Consider the following 22,538-nt stretch of genomic DNA (forward strand, 5'->3'; position numbering starts at 1 on the left):
CGATTTCTTAAAACTTGGAATTATATACCCAACTTCCTCACATCACAGTCTCTTGACTCTTCCTTTTTCATCAGGAGAAAAATCCCAGGCATCTCTATCCTTACCTTCTTCTTTTTCTTCACTTTTCAAGTTCAGGCTCACTATCATGGAATGCAAAAACAAATTACTTGTTAAAACTTCTATTAGCAGGCCCTTGCCCCTGAGGTCTAACATTTGTATTTTTCTCCCTCTGAATATTTTAAGCCCATTTTTTTTTTAAAAAGTGAATAACTGGGACTTTTAACTAAAGTTTTTACAATGAGTCTTCTTATATGATTTCAGATTCTGGAGAACAGAATTGCTCAGAAGCCAATGGGCAGTGCAAAGCGGCTCCTCTTCTGAGCCAGCTCATTTATTTGCTTTGGACAGTGAATACTCTAATCACAACATATTTGGTTTCTTTTGTAATACTGGAATTTCTTAAGTGTCCTTGGACACTTTCCAACCCCTCAAATATTAGTCATGCCGCTTGACGCTCAAACAAATCCCGAAGTCGATACTCTCAAACACATCCTTTCCTATTTGCATGGAAATTAGATTTTTAAAACATCAAAATGAAAACAAGTTTCATAGCCTGTGTCCGTAAAATGCCTCTTCATCAGTAAGTGGACTGTAAACTTCGCTTCCAAACAGTAGCTTTCAGTTCTATTAGTGTACTATGCTTGAGAAGCTAAGTGGGTATTGCAAGCTGGCGCACTTCATTGTCAAGGGGAACTTTTCTCTCAGTGCCAGCTTCACTGTGTTTGGCTTTGCTTCGGTCTGAATTGAAGCACCTTTGGGTCTTTTACCTTGGTGTTTTTATTATATAGTAAGCAAATGTTTGATCTCAAGTCCATAAGATTTGATTTGTTAAAATCAGTAAGTAAAAAAAACAAAAAACCTAACCATCTTTGGCAATGGAGAGAAAAACTCACTGCCTTCAGTTTGGACATTAGGAATAATCATATCTCACAATTTTACCCTACTTTGTTGTTTTGTGTGTTTGTTTGTTTGTTTTGAGAGAGACAGACAGGAAGGGAGAGAAATGAGAAGCATCAACTCATAATTGTGGCACCTTAGTTGTTCATTGATTGCTTTCTCATATGTGCCTTGACCAAGGGGCTCCAGATGAACCAGTGACCCCTTGCTCAAGCCAGAGACCTTCGGCTCAATCCAGCAACCCTGGGCTTTGAGCCAGTTACCTTTGGGCTCAAGCCAGTGACTACCACAAGTTGAGTGTAGAACATATGGAAAGTGAGTTTGGGTCAGATGTATGAAGGTCTCCAAGTGCCTGACCAAGAAATCTGGCCTCTATCCTCCTCACATGCATTTGACTCAACATCTATTGACTTATTGGTATATTGAACTGTGTGGTCAGTCCCTGGGTGCCAGGGATATAGTGGTGTGCTGGGATTTTCCTTTGGCTCCTTCAGATCCACCAGGCACCTTTGTCTGAGCCTCTCTGTGCTCTGGGAGGCTGACCTGTGTCCTCTGGGTTCTGGTTAGAGGTGGCAAATTAAAAGCACAGACAAGAGACCAGAGGGTGAAGGGAAAGAGAGATTGGGTATTTACTTCCCAGTTCCCTCACTGTGGGGTTACAGTGCCTGAATTTCCCAGGCCACAGCTGCCACCAGTTCACCCTCTCCAGATAGCTCTCTTGAGTTCAAGGAAACTGCTCTCTCTCCTTGGCCCTCAGGCCTCTGCTGGAGCTATCTTCCTGCTGATACTCATCCTGAGCACTGCACTGTCTTTGTTGCTCTCCTTGAACTTTGCCTAAACTATCCTTAGTCCCTTTATTAAGCTTTCCTCAATTACCCAGTTAGGGGTGTGTGCCATCTGTCTCCTCCCAGTACCGTGTGGCAAATGAGATCCCAACTCCCATGCAGCTCATCAGCTAGAATTCTTGAACTTGTGTAAGCAGAAGACTGGATTGGATATTTGTGCTTTGGGAAAATTGCTGCATGGCAGTGAGGAGAAAGATTTTAATTGAGGGGAAAAGTAGTGAGGGAAGAGGCTGTTAGTGTTGTCCTGGCAACAGATGCCAGTGGGAGAGGGAGAGGAAGGGGGATGAGAGAGCCATTTGGCAAGCTATGAGGGTGTGGCAGGACCCAGTGAGTAAAAAGTAATACTTAAGGGTGGTACTTATGACCTGGCTGGGGTTGCTGGGCAGATGTTCCAACCCTGAGTTGGGGAACCCAGGAGAAAGAGTCAATTGGCAAGGAGAGAAAATGAAGACTTAAACATATTAAGGTTATGTTTACAGTGGGACATCCAAATGGATGTGTCCAGACAACTCTTAGATATGTAGGTTTGAGTTTGTGGGAGAGGTCAGGGTGGGAAATATGGATCTGGGCATTCCTTGGAGACTAGGTGGGCATGAAATCAAGAAAGTGTTTAAGACAGCCCGGAGAGAACATGCTAAGTGAGCAGAGCAGAGGGCCCCTGAGAGGTCCCATGGAGCTAAAATCCATAAAGAACAGCTCAGCACTGACACAAGAGCCTGAAACTCCCCTCAGTCAGTGATGGGTCCCTTATCTCAGCCCCAAGGTGGCAGGTGGTGTGTTATGCCACCTGCTTGTCTAGGGAATGCCATTAAAGCTGCCCTTGGTGACTCAGGTTTGCCAAGCATCCCAGGCCCCTGTTCTGCTGAATGTGGAGATGGACAAGGAAGAGGTAGGACAATGTGAGTCTGAATTAACCCCAGACGTATTCCGAAAGTGGAGGTTTTTTTTTAATTGCTAGTATATTTTGATAACATCGCTGAGGTTACCTCTCTGGTCGGTAATGGCACTAGAATAGGAGCTGGGGTCTGCTCCCAAAACCATTATCCCCATACTAAAGGGCAGAGAAGACCAGAGGATGGGCTGGCAGGGAAGGCCAGGTGGAAGAAGGGCAGAGGCATCCAGGTAGAGATAACTGCTGGAGCAGAAGCAAAGGAGCAATTTGCCAGCTGAGAGATAAGAAGAGATGTGTCTGAGAAGGAAGGTTCAGCCCAAGGGGCAGGGCCTCATGTGCCACTCTAGGTGAGTATTTGTGCTTAGTTACTGAAGGCCACATGGTGGCAGACATGCAACCTGCTTAGCACTTTAAGAAGATTAGCTCTAATATCGAGCACCTCCCCAGGCACAAGACATAGGCCTTCCAGCCACATCTTTAACCCTTGTTAGGCTTCAAAACAATCTATAATCCCCATTTTAAAGGCACAGAACCACCACTTAGAGAGTATGAGTAAGTTCCCCAAAGTGGGGGAGCTAGAACCCCAGTACAGGCCTTGCATCTCTCAGCCATGGTTTATCCAAAGCTCCCACCTCAGCTGGAGGGAATAATAAAGGCAAGAGTACTCTGGGATCCATGACAGTCCTCCTCCCCGGATGTGGTGAATGAGGAGGAGAGGCTGTTGCTTGCTTCCTTTCTTGCCCAGGCATCCTCACACCCACGAGTAGAATCTCTGATTAGGGGTGCCTAAGAGCCATGAGACAGAAGGCTTCACCTCTGGTGTTTCCTTGCTCTTGCCTCTCATTTTGGCCTGAAGGTGTCTGCTGCTCTTTGGGAAACCCCATGGATTGAGGAGTCAGAGTGGCCCCGGGGAAGACCCAGGGGATGGAAAGCGGAGCCTGTCCTGAGTTTTGCATGAGGGAAACTTTGCTGCCCAGCCTGTCTGGCAGATGCTGTAACCGGCAAAGGTGTACCATGGTGGGAGCTCTCAGTCTGCTGGGTGCCTCAGGGAGCTGTTCACGCAACCCCACATTCTACTGTAATAAGCGGGATTGCAAGGTGGTATCAGCTGACTTGTGTCCCCCAAATTTCATATGTTGAAGTCCCAACCCCCAATACCTCAGGATATAACCTTATTTGGAGATAAGATTTTTAAAGAGGTGATTTGGTTAAAATGAGGCTATAAGGGTGGGGCCTTCATTCAATAGGACTGGTGCCCTTATAAGGAAGCGAAACTGACACACACACCAGTGGTGCCCACACAGAAGGAGTTATGTGAAAAGGGCAGGCAAGGAGAGACCTCAGAGAAAACCAACCCTGCTGACACCTTGATCTTGAACTTCAGCCTTCAAAACTGTGAGACATAAATTTCTGTTGTTTAAGCCACCCAGGCTGTGGCGCTTTGTTGTGGCAGCCAGAGAAAACTAGCATAGAAAGCAAAATGATAATTGAAGTGAGTTATGGTATCTCAGAATAATACTGCTGTACCTGTTACAACCATTCACTCCCTGCATCTGCTTTCCACCCTCAAATTATAGAAATTACTTGAAGGACAAGAACATTCCCGATGCCTTTATACCCTGACATTTTCAAATAAATAAGGGATTTAGTCAAGAAAAATAATTAGTTAGCATTTACTGACTGATTAGGAAGACTGGACAATGGACAGTTACCATGTGCAGCACAGATACTCTGTGCTTTATATATAATCTCACTTAGTCCTCAGAACAGCCTTTCACCATATATCTTATGAACTTTTGGACTGCAGGCAGGGTAGGTAACCTACCCCAAGTTACAGCCTCAAATACCAGAGCTGGTGTGAAACCCAGCTCTAGCCAAATCTAAAGTCATGGTTATTTACACTATCCTCTGTACTTAGGTCCCTGGGGGATTAAAAAAGAAGACAGGGACCCTGCACCTCTCTTTCCCAATCTCACAGTCAGGCTCACAAGACAGGATATACACAAATGAAAAAGTGATGAACAGTCCCAGGTGATATACCTACTTGCCATGCACATGGAACTATTGGGCCCTGCTCTCATAAACACCCACATGACTGCTTGGTGGAACTGGGCTTCACAGAGAGGTCCGCAGTGAAGACTGGCCCTGGAGGCTTTGCTTGCAAACATCATCCCAACACTGCAGTCTTCTTGGTTCACAACACCCAGTCCAGTTTTGCCCTATCAGATTGTTATTTGTGGCTGTGGCCCTGCACCCTCAGCTTATTATTTCTGGTCCCTTGCCCTTGGCCTCTGACCTCCCCATCTGTCCTGGTTGCAGACTGCACATACCTTTCCACATCAATTCTGACTGGTACTTGCAATGATGCAACAGCTGGCTCACCAGCTCCTGGATCTGATTCCCAGTGGTGATAAGAATCAGAAGTCATTCTGGGCAGGTAATGATCAAATATAAGAGGAAGATGCACCCACAGGAAACAAAGGCCAGAGGCATTGAACAAAGCTTTTTAGACATGAATTGAAAAGACTTGGCCACTTCAAACAATCTCAAGAATGGTTTTGACATTTTGATCTTCACAATTCTCTTCTTTCTGAAAATCTGTAAATGCGGTCAAGTCTGACTCACTGACTGGTTTGTAAGAAGGCATTAACACCAGAACATCAGGCAAAATGCACACAAAACAAAAAGCATGGAGGAATTTAAGTTACAACGGTATAACTCTGAGTGGAATAGGCTCAGATGAGTGGAAGCAAAAATATACAAAAGACAGGTGTAGAAAAGAGGGGTGAGGGAGCAACACTCCCAGTATCAGAGGAAGGACTCCCACTTCTCACACCTACTTCCTCTCCATGGATTCATCTATGAGTACAAAGGCAGCAAATTGATTTAACATCATTTGGCAACTTTCATTGAGAAGGATTTGGAGACTTCCAGGGGATCTTTTTGTGATGGATTAGTTATGTCTGCCAGAGACACAAGCTACAAAGTGAGGCATACAGCTCAGCAATTTGGCATCTCAGTTAAGCCATGTTGATTGCTGACTAGATTTCAAGTATCACTGCAACCTAAATTTTCCTGCTCCCCACACAAAGTTGCCCCCCCTCTGACATAGATGCTACAACCAACCCCATGTGTGGTATGCCCACTGTTCCCTGATGATCATCTGCCTGCACTCTCCCTTCTGGCTGGACTAGTTCATCCAGTCTCCACTTCCACCCGACCCCAGCTTCCTGCTTGAGAGGAATAAACAAGCAAATATATAGAGCATTTGGCATCGTTGGCACATAGTAGCTACTCCATGAGTTCCTAATAGTCTTATTATATCACAACAATAAGTCTTCTTTAATAAATGATACTTGAGTGCCTACTATGTCCCAGGTATTTTCTGTAGCTTTTCCCATTTAATTCTCCTGACTACCCTAGATGGCGGTCATAGTTAACATTTTACAGATAAGGAAACTGAGGCTCAGGACATTAAATCACTCAGTCAAAGTTAGGTAACTTGTAAATGATAAACCCAGGATTCAACCCCAGTCATGTCTGGTTGAAAGCTCAGTCCCTTTTCAATGTTTGACATTCATGCTCTCTCCAAGTTGATCCCCCAACCACAGTGAGAGCATTCCTTCCCTCTTAGCCCCCTAAGGATCTTTGGTACTCATAGTGCTGGGTTTCAGCCTGCACTTCTTGCCTACAGAACATGGAGGTATCTCCTAGGTGTCCTTGTGCGTTCTGCTGGGACTAAGTCATGATGAGCTTTTGCCTAGCATCCATTACTACTCCTCGTACTCTCCAAAAATTCTGGCTACAATTCAGGGACACCAAGAGTTGGCTGGTAGATTCTGCTATTCCCACTGGCTCCTGGCAGCCTTTGCATTTCCAGCAGGGAAATTACACTTAATTACCTTTCAATGCATTTACTCGGGCATTCATCTGACTGCCGTCTTGTCTCCCATGGAACCCTTTGAAGCAGAGGTGGAGTGGGTAGACTTCAGAGATGTGATTTCAGAGGCCTTACCCCTGGGCTAAGCTGACTCCATGGGGCAGTGCTCCCTTCAGAGGCAGCTGCTCTGGCCATCTGGTGGCCAGGCTCACATGGGTGCCACCTTGGCTGCCCTGCTGTGCTGCGGGTGAATTTCTATGTACTCTCAGCTTCCTCCTCCACTCTCTCCTCCCCATTTAATGAATGCAGGTGAGGCAGTCCGGATATGGACTTGGAAAGGGCAGAGGGAAAGTAGGAATAGACAGGTCCTGCAGGTGGTGAGCCTGGGGCAGTGGCTAGGGCACCTCAACCTTCCTCCATGCTTTTGTCTCTCATTTCAGAGGATACAGTTACTTTCCTCCATTCCCACATTGTGGGGTCATACCTGGCTCTTTGTTGCCCACCATGCACATAGATTCACCCCCATTCTAAGCCAATCCTGACCAAAGCAGAAAGTTTTCCTGTGGCCCTGACACCAACATACAGAATTGTGCCCCACAATTCTGAGCTCCAGGATAATACCTAGGTAACAGGTGCTATGGATTCACCACTTGGACCCCATCTGTGTGATGACAGGACCTCCTCTGGAGACCTGGTGGATAAAACCCCTGTTAGCATAGCTTGGAAGCAGGTTCTACACCAGAGGTCCCCAAACTTTTTTCACAGGGGGCCAGTTCACTGTGCCTCAGACTGTTAGAGGGCCGGACTATAAAAAAAACTATGAACAAATCCCTATGCACACTGCACATATCTTATTTTAAAGTAAAAAGACAAAACTGAAATAAATACAATATTTAAAATAAAGAACAAGTAAATTTAAATCAACAAACTGACCAGTATTTCAATGGGAACTATGCTCTTCTCACTGACCACCAATGAAAGAGGTGCCCCTTCCAGAAGTGCGGCGGGGGCCGGATAAATGGCCTCAGGGGGCCGCATGCGGCCTGCGGGCCGTAGTTTGGGGACCCCTGTTCTACACTGTCCCCTGCAGGTTCACAGCAAGCCCAGTCTATAGTTGCCTACAGAGGTCATGTGATTGATAACAGCCACTCCCTCCCCTACTAGAATCACCTTCCAAATAAATGATTTATAATTAAACCCTCACCTTCAGTCTGCTGTTGGGCTAACCAAACCAAGATATCCATTGGCTAGGTTCTTCTGGCTGCCCCCAGTTTAGGGATGATCTCTCCAGGAAACATTTGCTGATTTAGCCCAGTGGACTCAGCCTTTCACTCTCCCCACACTTCTTTTTCTAACTTGTACTCCTCCCACCACCACCTTCAGGACTGGAGTATGGCTGTCAGCTGGGGTCTTGCTCATTGGGGCCTTAAATATTGGCTATCATTTGGGTTCCTTCCGTTTTACGCCATCCCAATGGTAGCAAACTCCAGTATCTACTAAGACCTTTGAAGCTCCTTGGTTCATGTGGCTGGTGCAGACACAATTGCAGAGTCAGGTCTTTATTCTTTCCTTCCCATGAGTTGAAGGACCTACCTCAGACAGGAGAAAATTCAATGCTGCCGGCGGAGACAGGACTGTTAAATACAAAGACCTGAGGTTAGGAAGCAGACAGATAGGTGCTCAGATCTCAGCATGGCCATGTACAAGATTCTCTGCCTTGTGTGAGTTCATGTTTGAGATTCAGCATCTTGCATTACCAGGTGGTGGCGCAGTAGATAGAAAATTGGCCTGAGATGCTGAGGACCCAGGTTTTAAAACCCAAGGTCACTGGCTTGAGTGAGGGCTCACCAACTTAAGCACAGGGTTCCTGGCTTGAGCATGAGATTATAGACATGACCCCACAGTTGCTGGCTTGAGCCCAAAGGTCACTGAAGCACAAGGTCGCTGGCTTGAGCAAGGGGTCACTCCCTCTACTGTGGCCCCCTGGTCAAGACACATATGAGAAAGCAATCAATGAAAAACTAAGGCACCACAACAAAGAATTGATGCTTCTCATCTCTCTCCCTTCCTGTCTATCTGTTCCTCCATCTCTTTCTCTCTCTCACACACACACTAAAAACAGAGAGTGAGAGAGAGAGAGTCAGCATCTTTCTTTATCCTTAAATGATAGGTGGTGGATATGACCTGTGCTCCCTGTTTTATAGAACAGAGTTAGATAGTGGCTGCCCAGCCAGGGACAGCATTTCTCAGGACTCCTCACACTTAAGTTACTAGTTCTCATCAGTGGAATATGAATGGAAGAGATGTGTGTCACCTCAGGCCAGTGCAATATCTTCATGATCACTTTCAACTTCCTCTTAGATGCTGAGGACTCCAGAGTCCCTGAATCACCATGTGGAGGACAGCTGCATGCCAACCAGAAACACCAGCATTGGAGCATGTGAGCACAAAACATTTGTTAAACTACTCAATTTGGGGGGCTTGTTTGTAGTAACAGTTGGCATGACCCTAACCAATACAGAATTAAAATCTTTCCATGTTGTCGTAACCTAAGAGATGACAGATATCTGCTGTGTGAGGAGCGCAGATTGTGTGCGCTTAATATGCATGGTTTTATTGAATGCTCAAAGCAACCACATTATCCACATTTTGTAGTTGGGGAAATCCTAGCCCAGAAAAGTAAAATTTTGTGGCCAAGGTCACACAGGTAGACAATGCTAGATCTGGGTTCTTAACCATTAGGCAAAACTGCCTCCCGTACATGCACAGCATTAACACAGTGCCTGCCACAGAGTGAGTGCTTCTTAAATGGGTATCATTCTTAATGAGGCAGAAGAAAGTTTGGCCAAGGCTTCCTGACATTTATATGGCGTCTTTGTCAAAAAGAGTCAATCCCCCCCCCCCCCCCGTTCTGGTCAGATGAAATAGACAAAGGCACCACCACTGGTGGAGGGCAAAGGATTAGGCATTCAGCCTCACCAGAGCCCTCAACCAGGGTCTTACCCGCATGCTGACCTTTCACTGCTCCCCAGGTATGCCCCCGAGTGATTCCTCAACTAGACCCTTGCTTGTGGGGAGCATGAAAATAAAGCTAGTGTTCCAGACTTCCTGGAATGAAATGTCCACTGGGAGGCCTTCTTTGGAGCCAGCAAGCCCTCAGGGGACTGGATGGGCAACACCCTTTCTCCCCTCAAAGAGGCCTCCCTAAGGCCCCCTGGGATGGCTTCTTGTCCCTTGGCCTCAGTCCAGCAGGGTGATTTCTGGCCAGGCGGGTAATAGATTTCTGTCTCCTTTTGAGGGCCTTTTGTGTGCCCTCAAACCCAGAGCCAAATGCTCCCCCTCCAACAACAATAAAAAGGGAAGAAGAAGCTGTGTTTCTAGTCCCTGCATGAGACTTGTGGAGCTGGAGGACCTGGGGGGAGTTGGCCCATGGTTTTATTTATGTTAATTTCCCACCCCTCTTCTTGGCCCCTTACTTCACAAAGCTCCCTTGTGGGACACCAGTGAAGCATCTAATGTGTAATATATATTGAGGCAAGGGTGCCTGCCCTGCATTTCCTGGCTCGTGATTTATGAGATGAGGCTGGGCTGCCTCCCTCCCTGCTTCCAGCGCATGCTCTGTCCTGGAGATACAGCCATGAATTCTCTTTGATGGGGATCCAGGAACCTGCTGTGCCTCTGCCTGCCCACTAGAGGCTCCACAAAACCATGACTTCCACTTCACACATAGGGAAACAGAGGCACAGTTAAATAGGTGTGGGTGCTAATTAGGGGAGCTTGGGCCAGCAGAAATTGTCTTCACTAGAGTCCAGTGCATTTACTTGAGCCTCTCTACTCATAGAGATCTTCTGGGGGGGGGTGTTTAAAATAATTTAGTCATGTTGGGACCCATGGTCACAGAGGGGCAGCTTTATATAAGCATCAGAGAGTTGCTCAGGGATCATGTTGAAACATACAGAGGCCCCAGTCCAACGTGAACCTGGACTTCATCTTGAGTCTTCAGAGATGGGCCTGGGTATTTTGGTTTCAATGAGGCCTGAGAAACTCCCAAATATAAAAGCTGAAAGGTACTGTAAAATCCATAGAGTCCAGATTTCCCATTTTCATGATAAAAACAATGAGGCGTAGAGGAAGATGGGGTCTTGGCCAACGTAACACACTGAGAGTGAGTGGTTCTTTTTCTGAGGACAGCAGGAGAGGAGTGGGGATCCTGGGAATCTGCAGGAGATAAGAGGAAGAGCTGCACCAGCTTACGGGTGGAGGAACTTGAGTAGTTGGACCTCTGGGAGGTTGGTGCTGGCACCTGATCCTGGACATTCTGTCTCCCCACCACTCAGTCTCAGAAAACTCTTCCCCACTTTCTCAAGCCCTGACGGAGTGCTGCTCTCCAGCTTTGTCAGGGCTTGGCATCCACAGACTCTCAGGCCCTTGGGCAGGAGGTCTGGGCTGTTCTAGAGAAGGAAACCACAGGCACAACTTAGTCTGTGTAGACATGGTTCCAGTCTGTCTTTCTTCATAACCTACTCCAGCAGCCTGTGCAGACTGCTTTGACATGCAGGCTACATGTGTTTGTGTGACTTAAACAGAAATAGATGGATGGAAGGGAAACAATTTATAATTAATGAAAGATTGTACTTGATTCAGAATTTTCTTTCCTTTCAAGTTTCAGAACTTTTGGTCCAATTTGAAGAGGTAGCTGTGACCTGACAGGAACACAGAGCCAGATGTCTAAGGGCTTACCTCCCAGTTCTAGCACATGGCCATGTGCCCCATGAATGCTGTCCACCCCCTCCCAGAAGGGCATCCTTACCTGTAGAGTGTGGGTCATCATCTGTCCTGCACTGTTTGTTGGGAGTGTGACAGGAGATATGTAGGTGAAAGTTCCCGGCACACTTCAGATGCTGGGTAAACGATTGTTACATATGAGCCTGAAGGGGGCACACAGTCCATTCTCAGGGTGAGCCCTCTCACCTGTCCATGCAGAGATTCTGCACAACAAGCACTTTTCTGAGAGGCGTACATTAGAGATACTGTTCTTGCAGTGTTTCAGAAAAAAGTGAGAATGTAGCCAGGCAAATATTTTTCAGGAAAGATATATCTTTTGATATTTTTTCTACCCTCAGACATATGTGAAAATGGGGGGAGGGGTGAACATGGAAACATCTTCTTGAAGGTTTTCCCCTTAGTTTTTACTGAAGTATTACAGACATACAGAAAAATGCACAAATCGTAAATGGTTAGCTTCATGGGTGTCACTAGGTGACGGCATCCGTGAAAGCACTCAGGTTAAGAAGCTTCTAGTTAACCAGCATCGCAGAAGCCCCGCTGTGCCCTTCCCAGCCTCTTCCAAGCCTCAGCTTGCATGACCACTGTCCTGAGTCCTACCTGTCTGCCTTGGAACTTTATAGGGACAGAATCTTACATATGTAATGTTTGGGTCTGGCTTCTTTCCTTCAAATTACATTAGTGAGATCCATCCATCCATACTCTTCCAACATATGTAAGTATCAGGTACTCCGTCCGCATCCTTGAAAACTTCTGTATCGTCTGTTTTGCATTTCAGTGATTCTGGTGGGTGTGTAGAGGGATTTCACTGTGGTGTTAATTTGCCTTTCCCCAAACGGTAATAAGGTTGAGCCTCCTTACATATGCCTATTGGTCACTTGGACATTCTCTTGGTAAAGTATGTCTTTAAGTCTTTTACCCAGGTGTCTAGTAGGCTAGCTGTTATCTGAGTTGTGGGTGCTCTTTATATATTCTGGATACTCTTCAGTTTTTTAGGGTCTTTTAGAAGGCTTCCCTCCTCTCACTCGGATATTTCACCCCAAGTACTTTGGTTGCTTTGGTATTGATAGAAACCCTTTGAGCACAAGCATTCAGTAGACTTCGTATTCCCCAGCTCTCAGTAACAGCTCAGTGCTGCTGCGTTTCCCTGCAGAGTGCAGGGCAGCTCCTCTGCACACAGAGAGGCTTACGTTTACCTCTGGCCTCCTCCCTCCTCCACCTTCCTCTTAACCTCTTTTTCACTTTTTGATGCCCATCACCTCGGTTCCGTTCCTATGAGCCTTGCTCTCATCTGGGGGGAAAGTTACTTTTAAGTTGTCTGTTGACCAAGAGGCTCCATTTCTTTTGGTTGCTGGATAAGGGATGGGAGGGATGGAATTTGCCCTTAGAAAGCGGCTAGGGCCTGGGATTCCACCATTAAAGCTTTAATTCAAAATGACAACAGCTAGTTAGTTACAACATAAAAGGACTATTCCAGTATTTTAATAGCAGATTTATGTGCCCCAGAACATACCAGCTGGATACCGGTCACACTCACTGCTGAGCCCTGGCCAGGTCTATGGTGCCAGGCTAATTCTTGTCTTAGCCTCACCTCTGCCTGGTTCCAGAAGGAACAGCTCCCAGAGACTCCTATGGCTCACTTACATCCCATAACATTACCATTTAGAGCCTCAAACCTGATGTCAATCACACATTCCTATTTACAAATCAATAGCTTCACAGGTTCTACTTTGATAAACTCCATAACAGAGCATTTGTGGAGGCCAGAGGAATAAAGTTTTAATGGTGGAATTACAGGCACCATGAGAGGTGATTGAGGGAGATGTTTTCATAGGGCGTCAACCCAACCAGCTTAAATGAACCAGTAAAAGGATGCACTCCATGCTGTTTTTGGACATCTTTCCGGAGGGTAGATATACATTACTCTATGCTGCCTAATTGTACCCAGAGCAGGAAACTGAAAGGTCTTGTAGAAGTTAATGCCTTGACATTTTGACTGAGCCATTTCCCCTCCAGGTGGGTGACCCAGAGCCTATTTCTGTTGGGCAGAGACCAAAAATAACATCTCCTGGTTTTAAAGCCATGTCTCCCAAAGCATTTCCTTCTGCACATCCAAGTTCTGAAAGGATATTTTAAAAGGTTAGGCATCTCCTCTGGGAAAGGCATTTTGTTGTCTTTCTTGAGCAAAGAATATACTTAAAGCTTCTAATTGACCCTGCCAGCCTGAGCAGAAGGAAGATTTCATCTATGAGGGTCAATATGAGGGTAAAACTTGAAGGAATTTTAAACCAGGTTTTTGGGTTTTTTTTAACGAAATACATGCTTGAGCAAAAATTCAAATAATACAGGATATCCGAATACTCAGCCTAACTTCTCTGTACTTTGTGTAAGAATAAGCATGTTACCAGCACCATTTCCTTGGGTAACCAGTCAGCATAAGTTAAGTTATGCTATCTTAACAAGTAACCCCAAGATCTCTCTGCCTTACAACCACAAAGGCTATTCCTTTTCTTCCTTCCTTCCTTTCCTCCTTCTTGGAGATAGTGCCCCAACCAGGATCTACCTGGCAACCCCTGTCTGGGGCCGATGCTAGAATCAACCGAGCTCTTTTTAGCACCTGAGGCTGACACACTCAAACCAATGGAGCTATCCTCAGCGCCCAGGGCAGATGCTTGTACCAATCAAGCCACTAGCTGCAGGAGAGGAAGAGGGAGAGAAAGGAAAGAGGGAGAGGGAGAAAAGGGGAAGAGGGAGACAAGGGGGAGAGGGAGAGAAGCAGATGGTCGCTTCTTCTGTGTGCCCTGACCAGTAATCAAACCCAGGATGTCCATATGCCTGCCAAATGCTCTATCCATTGAGGTAACTGGCCAGGGCCAAAGATTTATTTCTTACATTACTTGTCCACTGGGACTTGGCTGTGGTTCTGTTTCATGTTTCTCACTGTAGGACCCAGGCTGGCAGAGCAGCCTGAATCTGAGATGTTGCTATCTCACAGTAAAAGGAAAACAGAACTCATTTGTACCAGGCAACGGCTTGTAGTGCTTCCTATCAAATTTCATTGGTCAGAGTAAGTCACACAGCCAAGCCAGAGGTCAATGTAGAGAGAAGGAGCAAATATTTTGACCAGTTATATAGCCTTCATCGTGGGCAATAGTCAGAATGAATTTTTGCTTCTATAGATCATTGTTTTCTACTACTTATAGCCCTATGTACACTGTAGAATGCTCTGTCCCCAAGATGTCCTAAAGTTTGCTCCAGATGATGCCACTTTCCCTGTTGTTAATAAATGTTGGGAGATGAAAGGGTTCCATTGTTAAATAAGTTTGGGAAACATTGGGTTAAATGAGGGTCTTTACTGCAAGGGCTCTCAGAACCTTTAATAGAAAGTGCGTTGTTGGTTTCAAAGGAAATAGTCAAATGGCCCACTGCCTGGTGCTTCTGGGTCAGTGTTCATAACTTTGGCTGAACATTAGAATCAACTGGGGAGGATTTTAAAGATAGCCTGATGCCCAGGCCACACCCTAAATCAGTGCTTCTCAAAGTGTGTGCCAGGTGTGCCCTAGAAGATTTCCAGGTGTGCCTATGGTATTCCAGAGAAATATGTGCCTATTGGGGACCAAAAAACCAACAGGGTTTTTGTTGGAGTTTAGATTTTTGGGGGACAGAGTTGTGGGGAATTGGATGTAAGCTGACAGTCTGCCCAGCCCCCCACCTCACTTGCCTGATTAGGTTGCAGAAAACTGTTAAGCTGTGTTGCTGGATTGTTTACACTACCCCCCATGTTCCCTGGAAAGACTGGAGGCAAGTTTCTTCTATCCTTTGTTTGGTGTAAAGTTAAGATGATATGTATGGTGGGGGTTTTGGATTGATAATTAAACATAAGGAATTGTCTCTTGAAGCCTTTTGGATTTCTATAAAAGAAGAATATGTGGCAAGCTTTGAACATTTTACTACAATTTTCAACATCCTATTTATGTGAATTAGGATTTTCTACCCTCAACACAATTAAGAGTAAAAAGAGAGGAAAGAGGAATTCTTCAATGTATTGACAAGGAAATGAGAGTTTGCCTTTCAAATATATGCCCAAATATTGAAGAAATTTCTAGGACACATCAGGTTCATATTTCTCATAAGCACAAGAATGAAAATACTTAACACATTCATGCCAGAACCTGCCAAATTTAGTAAATCTTATTAAGAATATTTCTCTATCTATATATTATATATAAAGATAACTTGTTTATCTTATTATTTTTTAACCCCTCTTTTTTACAAATTCTAAAAGGTATAACTCAAAAAATGTAACATAAAAATGTTTTTTAATGTCAGAATAAATTTAATTTTGTTGTATTTATTTTGTTTAATTACCATAAAAGCATGCTTGGACTTTATATTTTTTTCTTTAATATTTGACTTAATTATTATAACATATTTCTCAGAAATTTGTATATAGTGTGCTTACAATTATCTGTAGGATTTTAAATGTGCCCTGGCTACAGAAAGTTTGAGAACCACTGCCCTAGACCAATGGACTAAGCATCTCTTGGATGTGGGTATTCCATAAAGTTTCCCTGGAAATTCCCATGGCAGCCAAGTTTGGGAACCATTTTTAAGGGGATGATAAGTCTGAGGAATTGGCTTTTCATAGGCTTGATCCAGCAGCCAATACTCAGAAGGGGCTAGGGTTGATTTGTAGCAGTTTCTTGCATGTATTGAGCAGACTAGTTATAGCCAGAATGTTCAGCACAGTCTAGATGAACCAGAGAAATGTAGTGACCACAAAGAACCTGATGACTCAAGGTTCTGATGTTGGCAGAAGCTTCCTGCCACATAAATGGTAGCACTGGAGACTTCAGCTCTTTTTGTGGACTTAGCAGTGCCAGAGACCCTCGCCCTCACCCTTGGGGCTGACACTGGAACATCACCAAATTTGTCTCTGAACTCCACACCAAACGAGAACATTTCTGTGGCCTTTGTCCTTAAGAAAACATTAGACTCTTTAACAAGGTCAATAGTGTCTTGATGTCGATCTCTATCTATTCTGTTGAGACCCCCACAATACTCCACATGTTTTCAGGCTTACCAGATCATAAACCTTTTCATAAAGGGCGTATAGGCACTGGTATTCCATGGACCCTTTTGCCCCTTAAAACGAGCTTGTCCTAAGGTGTGTAAGGTGAACTTTCAGACTCACTTAAGGGAGACACTCTTCCACCTCTTGAATCTTGTCCCTTTCTTCTCCAAAGGAATGATGAAATGTGCACCCCCTAGGGGCTGATGTGGGTAATAACATGGCTCTCTGGTTGGACCCAGCTTTACACTAAGCCCTGCTATTGCTGGAACCTTCCTGTTGAACAGAGAGTATTAACAACACCTTAGCTCCCAACTGGAGTTTTCTCCCCAATGCTTGCAGAAACCCTAAGAGGTCAGGAATAAAACAGAGGAAGAACCTGTGAAATATTTTGTGCTCAGATTCCTCTCATCAGTGGTCTTTAGAAATGAGTTTAGAAAGAGTGAGGCAGGGGCTAATGTAGAAACTGCCAAAACCATATTCTTTATTAGTCCCTGGGTAGGGTGACTGAGTATGTAACCCATCCCTTGGTAACTTGCATGGCCAGACCACCAGGGTCAGAGTGACACCCTGTGCCTTGGACATCCCCCTATCTGTCATTGTGTGTACCGTATGGTAAAGAAATAATTCACTCCGTCTCCTCAGTCACCCAGAGGTTCCTCAAGTTGGGGCTGATGCTGACTCACCTCTGCATCCCCATGGTCCAGCACAGTGCTTGGCACATAGTAGATGATCAATAAATGTGTACATCAGAGTGCAAAAATGTCTCTCATTTTAAAATTACCTCTTATGGTCTTAAGGCTGAAGTTGCCCACATCTGTTTTACAGGGTTAAATTCAGATAAACCCCAGGGAAGCAGGAAGAGCATTTAGATTCCTTTGATGTCCACACTGGGAACTATCAGCTCAGGTTTAGAGATTAACAGCTTTACTGTGGCTGCAGAGGAAATGGAAAATTAAGGCCTGTGTTTTGGGTAAGGGAAAGAAATTGGTTCCCTTTATGACTCTCAGTGGAAGAGAGAAACATTTCCATCATCTCAATTTATAAAAAGCAATCTTAAGGCCAAGAAGAGATAAGTGGAGTAATTTCAGAAATCCTCAATTTAGACAGTTTCTTAAATCCCACAAGTCTGAAATTGCTGCACATGAACTTTTCTGCAAGCATTGCATTTCTCAGGGCCAGCTGATCCTCGGAGAGCTAATCGAGCAGGTTAAGGGCACTGTAGACTGGGGCTGGGACAGGAGCAGGAAGAGAAGGTTGGGAGCTGAGTATGGTGGTGACTTTGAATGACAGTCTAAGAATCTGGGCTTTATCACCTAGATTTTAGTGTATCTGAGGATTATGTGGGACAGTGTTGAAAACACATCTGCCTGTGCTTTTCTCCTACTCCTCATGAGATTCATCTTCAGTAGGTGTGGGGTAGGGAGCTACTCAGGCAAGAGAATTTGAGCAGGTAAATGACATCATTGTGTAGGAAGCCCAGCCACCTGGGTTCCCAGGCACAGCAGCAGACTGCCATCTGTGTCCTGCTCTATTCTCTCACCTTGACCCCTTTAGTTCACACCTTCGTGACTTCCACCTGCCTGCCCTGCAGCCCTTTCTTGAGGTCTCTTTCTTGCCCCAGAGCCACTCTGCCCTCACCAACAACAGGCCAGAAATGCCAGGGGAACTAATAGCTCCTGGAGCAGCCTTGAACCAATGCTGATGGGAAGAATATATGAACTCCCAGAGCCCTCATCAATACAGCAAGAGCTTGGAGGTGCATGTTCTATTCTGACTCCCAGAGGCCCCAAGCAGAGCTAAGCTCTAGCTGCCACAGGGGCCACTGTTGATGACATAGTCTCTGTCAGCTTCCTTCCCTTCCCTGTCTCACTTCCCAACCTCCAGCTATTTCCAGAGATCACCTCTCAATGACCTACCCTGAGACATTTGTCTTAGGCTCTGCTTCTGAAAGAACCCAAACCATGTCTGTCAGTGAGAGCTGTGTGACCTTGGACAAGTAGCTGAAACCCTGGAAGTCCCAGTTTCCTCATCTGTGAAATGGGAATTATGTTACATAAACCATAGGGCAGGTGTCACAAACAGGAGAGCTAGGGACTAGATGTGCCATGTAAGTAGGTTTTGTCTGGCCTCCAGCTGGTTTTAAAAATAATTTACTATGGAGTCCATGGATTGCATTCCAAGAAAAACCTAAAATATATGTATAAAGCATAAAGAATCATGTGATGAACATCTGTTTACCTACCTCCCAACTTACAAAATAGGTCAACTCTAAGGCTCCTAAGCCTCCAGGTGACTCTGCCCAGCCTGACTCCCCCCACCCCTAAGAGGTCACCACTATGCTGAATTTTGTGTTTATCATCCCCATACTTTTTTCACAGTTTTACTGTAGATGTAAATAATATATTGTTTAGTTTTGCATCTTTGTAAATTGAGAAATTTCCAACCAAACTCCAGATTTCCAACTCCCTTTAAAAACAATCAAAAGATCTGGCCAGGCTGGACTCACATTTTCATGCAGGAGCAACAGCTGTACCTAGTCATTGAGGACCTAGTAGGTAGGGCCAGGATCTCCACATGCCCACACTGTCCACCACCTGCGGCTGTCCTGCCCTGGGCTGCCTCATTCCTTCATGTTACCTGCCTATTGTTCCCTACAGACATCTGAGCTGGTAGATTCTCTCGGAAAAAAATCTTTCTAGTGAGATAACCTGTGGGAGCCCTTTGCAGAGAGCCTGGCACAGAATTCACGCTAAATGAAGTGGGACTCCTTATCACTGTCAGTATCAATAATATCCTAGGAGGCAGCCAGCCTCAGCATCCTTGTCTTGGGGCTGATGAGATGACATGATGATTCCAAGGCCACCCATGTGGGCACAGGTAGGATCAGGACACCACCCAGCACCAAACTTGGGTCAGAGTATCTGCATAACTTTTGGGCTTCAGCTATAGGGGTCAGGCAGTCCACACTGACCTCAGGCCTCATGTGGGCATCAGCTGAGTTCTTCCAAGGTCGCCCCCAGCCTAGGCCCATCTGCCTCTTATATAGCCTCCACTTTACAACCAGAGGTTGGGGCAGGTGGTGAGACCTTCGGCCTAACAGTTCACATCTTGGCTGCCCGGATGAGAAAGAAAGGGATGCACCAGAGTCCCGCCTCCCAGAGCAGATCTGCCATCACGCCGGGCACGGAGGTGGACATTGGAGCCTGTGAATCATTGCCAGTGGATGGAGCTTTGTTTGCCTCACCAAGTCCCCAGACCAGGGGCCGGCCGGAGAGAGGGCTTTTTCCTGAGGGGCTGAACTTTCCCACAGGAACAAAGTGGGGCTTGTTAGCTGGGCATGAATCTTGGCTTGGGGCGGCCGGGGCCAGGCTCTGCGCTGCCAGGCGGCAGCTCAGCGATATCAGGCAAATTCCGCCTTCCGCACAGCTGGGGCTGACAGCAGGAAGCCCCAGGGAGGCTCTGAACAAAGGCAGAAAAATGGGACACGTTTATTCATTCACTGACCAGCCCAGGCCTGGCTGGAACCATGGGGCCCTGTCTCCATGGTGATGGGCAGCCTTCAGAGCTCTGGGTTGGCTCCTCCGTGACCACTGCTTCTCTGTTCCTGTACACCCCAACACATAGGCACACAGCACCCTGTGGCTGCCTCGGTACAGCTATGCCCCATGATGGTGGAACATGGGCTAAGCCAATGAAGAATCAAGGGCTTGTAAGCAGTCAGGAGGAAGCCAGTGTTGAGTTCTGAAAGCCAGACACATGGCCAGTCTTGGGTAAGTAAAGAGTGAAGGTAATAGGTGCAAGTCCATACACTAGATAAGCACCTACTGTGTGCTGGTCCAGGCTTATTCTAATACAACATGCAAAAGTAGAGGTCTTTTCAAGCCTAGTGAGCAAGACACTGCTCTGCCTGGGGGAAGAACTATCAGATTGGGAGGCTTCCCAGAAAAACTGACATTAATATTGGGTCTTGAGGGGTGCAAAGGAATTTGCCAAGTGGGGAGGGAAAGGGCGTTCCAGGCAGGATAAATAGCTTGAGCAAAGGTCCTGAGGCCTAAAAGTACATGGTGTGATTTAGTGTAATTGAAAGTTTTTATTTCATTACTGTAGTGAATTGAAAGTTTTTATTTAATTACTGGATAGAGCTGGAAATGAGGCAGTACTGGGAGTGGGATGACCATGTGATGTGACTCAGAGAAGCAGGACCATCAGCTCCCCAGTCACTGCCCAGAATAGGTCTCTGGGATTTACTTTGAGTTGTGAATTTCTGGAGAGACGCAAGGTAATGCACATCCAGTATTTTGCAGTTTACAGAGCTCTTTCATATATACACAATACCTTATTTAGTACTATAGCCACCTTATAGGAGAGAACCTACAGATGAGGAAAATGAAGCTCAAAGAAATGCCAGGGCTCTCGAGCCAAAAAGTGGCCCAGTTGGACTGGACTGTAGGGGCCTGAGTCTTCCCACTCTTCTTCACCTCCCTCCACAGGGAGGTTGTAAGGGCACACACCACAGGAGACATATTTAGAGCACAGTAATGTTGGTGCTGCCTAAATATCAGGTACTGGGAGATCCTGAGAAAGAATGCAGAGCCCAGTAGATGAATAGATGATCATTGTCACCCCCTGGTCAGTGCTCCAAAGTTCTAGAACAATTTGCAAAGAAAGGAACCACATGTTTCTCTCCCAGCACCATACCCATATGGTACCAGAAAGAGCTAGAAATCCCTGGACAGGGATAGGTCTAAATCCTAGAACAACTTGGAATATGGAATAATGGGAACATGTCAGGGCCTGGGAACAGGGACAGGAGAGGCTATCAGCGATTGATGACCAGAGAATACTTCTCTTTGACAGCCCACTCCATGTCTTTGGTCCTGGGTCTCCTGGATGGAGCCAGTGGGCTGGGTCTGCAGGGGTTGACCTGGGACCCCAAGGCTGTCAGGAGAGGGAGTGCCATGAGACACTGGGACACTGTCAGCTTGTCATTTAATCCTCACAACATGCCTGAGGTAGAATTGTGATCTCAGTTTTACGGGTGAAGACACTGAGGCTCAGCGAGGCCATGGCTCAGAGTCACACAGTTGTGGAGTCACAGAGCTGACCAGAGCCTGTGCTCTTTCCACGCTCCCAGGCTGCCGCTGTTACTGAGGGGCTTGCTCACTGTGGCTGAGTTTCCTCATGCTCCTCGGCCCCTGCTGATTGAATCTCTGGGGGCCCTGACCTTTACTCAGAGAACAGGCCTCTGCTTCACCTCTGTGGCTCCTGGTGATTGTGCCATCATCTGTCTTGGTGCACTGCCCTCAGTGCATCCAATGTTTTCCAGTTCTGCTGCTCTTCAGAGCTGGCTGGATGTTATTGATCCTGAAATCTGGCCTGAATCTACTACTTCACCTGGTAATACTACCTGGAAAAAAAAGAGAAAGAAAAGAAAAAGGAAGGGGGGAGGAAGAAAGAAAGAAAAGGGGATGAGAGACAAACACCAAAAGCCTCCTACACATCGGCCTCTTGTCAAAGTGGTGATGGCTTTGGATTAAAGAAAAAATGGAAATAAGGATATATTACAACCATATAGGAGAAAATTGGCAACTGTACAGCATAGGAGGGGTCCCCTCTGATCTTGGACTCAGGGCAGACAGAGCTAAGCAATCAGCACTCCTTCTGGCTTGGCTTGGCCACAGCTTTAGGATCCATCTCAACACAGTTATCAGGCAGAGCTGACACCCAAGAAAACATGCATTTCTTACCCTTGGTCACTCACTCTGCTCTCTGAAGAGCTTGCTCACATAGTCAAGGCAGGTGTCAGTCACTATCTTCACTTTGCAGATAAGGAGACTGACACCAAGTGACTTCCTCCGCAGCACACAGCAACTTCATAACAGAATTAAGGATGAGCACTTAGGGATCTCGGCTCTTACTCTATTTAGGACATGTTTAGAAGTCCCAGTGCAATCTAGGTGGTGGCATTTGAGTAGATTTCTTTTTAATTGCCCTTGGAAACCCACCCAGTCACACTTCTTCCCATGTCTTCCCCTGCTTTGGCCAGGGAATGAGTCCCCTGATGTCATGGAGATATCAGGCATCACTAAATCTGACCATCCCCTG

The 22,538-nt window shown here is 46.0% G+C and overlaps 1 protein-coding gene across 3 annotated transcripts in view; it reads left to right on the forward strand.

The window, feature by feature from the left end:
• Positions 1-520: 520 nt before the first annotated feature.
• The window catches only part of ATP2B2 (ATPase plasma membrane Ca2+ transporting 2), a 503,137-nt gene continuing 481,119 nt past the window's right edge, over positions 521-22,538 (forward strand). For all 3 annotated transcript variants that reach the window (XM_066352101.1, XM_066352092.1, XM_066352093.1), the window contains exons 1-2: positions 521-640; positions 8,936-9,014. The gene's annotated coding sequence lies outside the window, so the exon portion shown is untranslated. The remainder of the gene's footprint in view (positions 641-8,935; positions 9,015-22,538) is intronic.

Source organism: Saccopteryx leptura, chromosome 10 (genome assembly GCF_036850995.1).
Source record: "Saccopteryx leptura isolate mSacLep1 chromosome 10, mSacLep1_pri_phased_curated, whole genome shotgun sequence".
Lineage (NCBI taxonomy): Eukaryota > Metazoa > Chordata > Mammalia > Chiroptera > Emballonuridae > Saccopteryx > Saccopteryx leptura.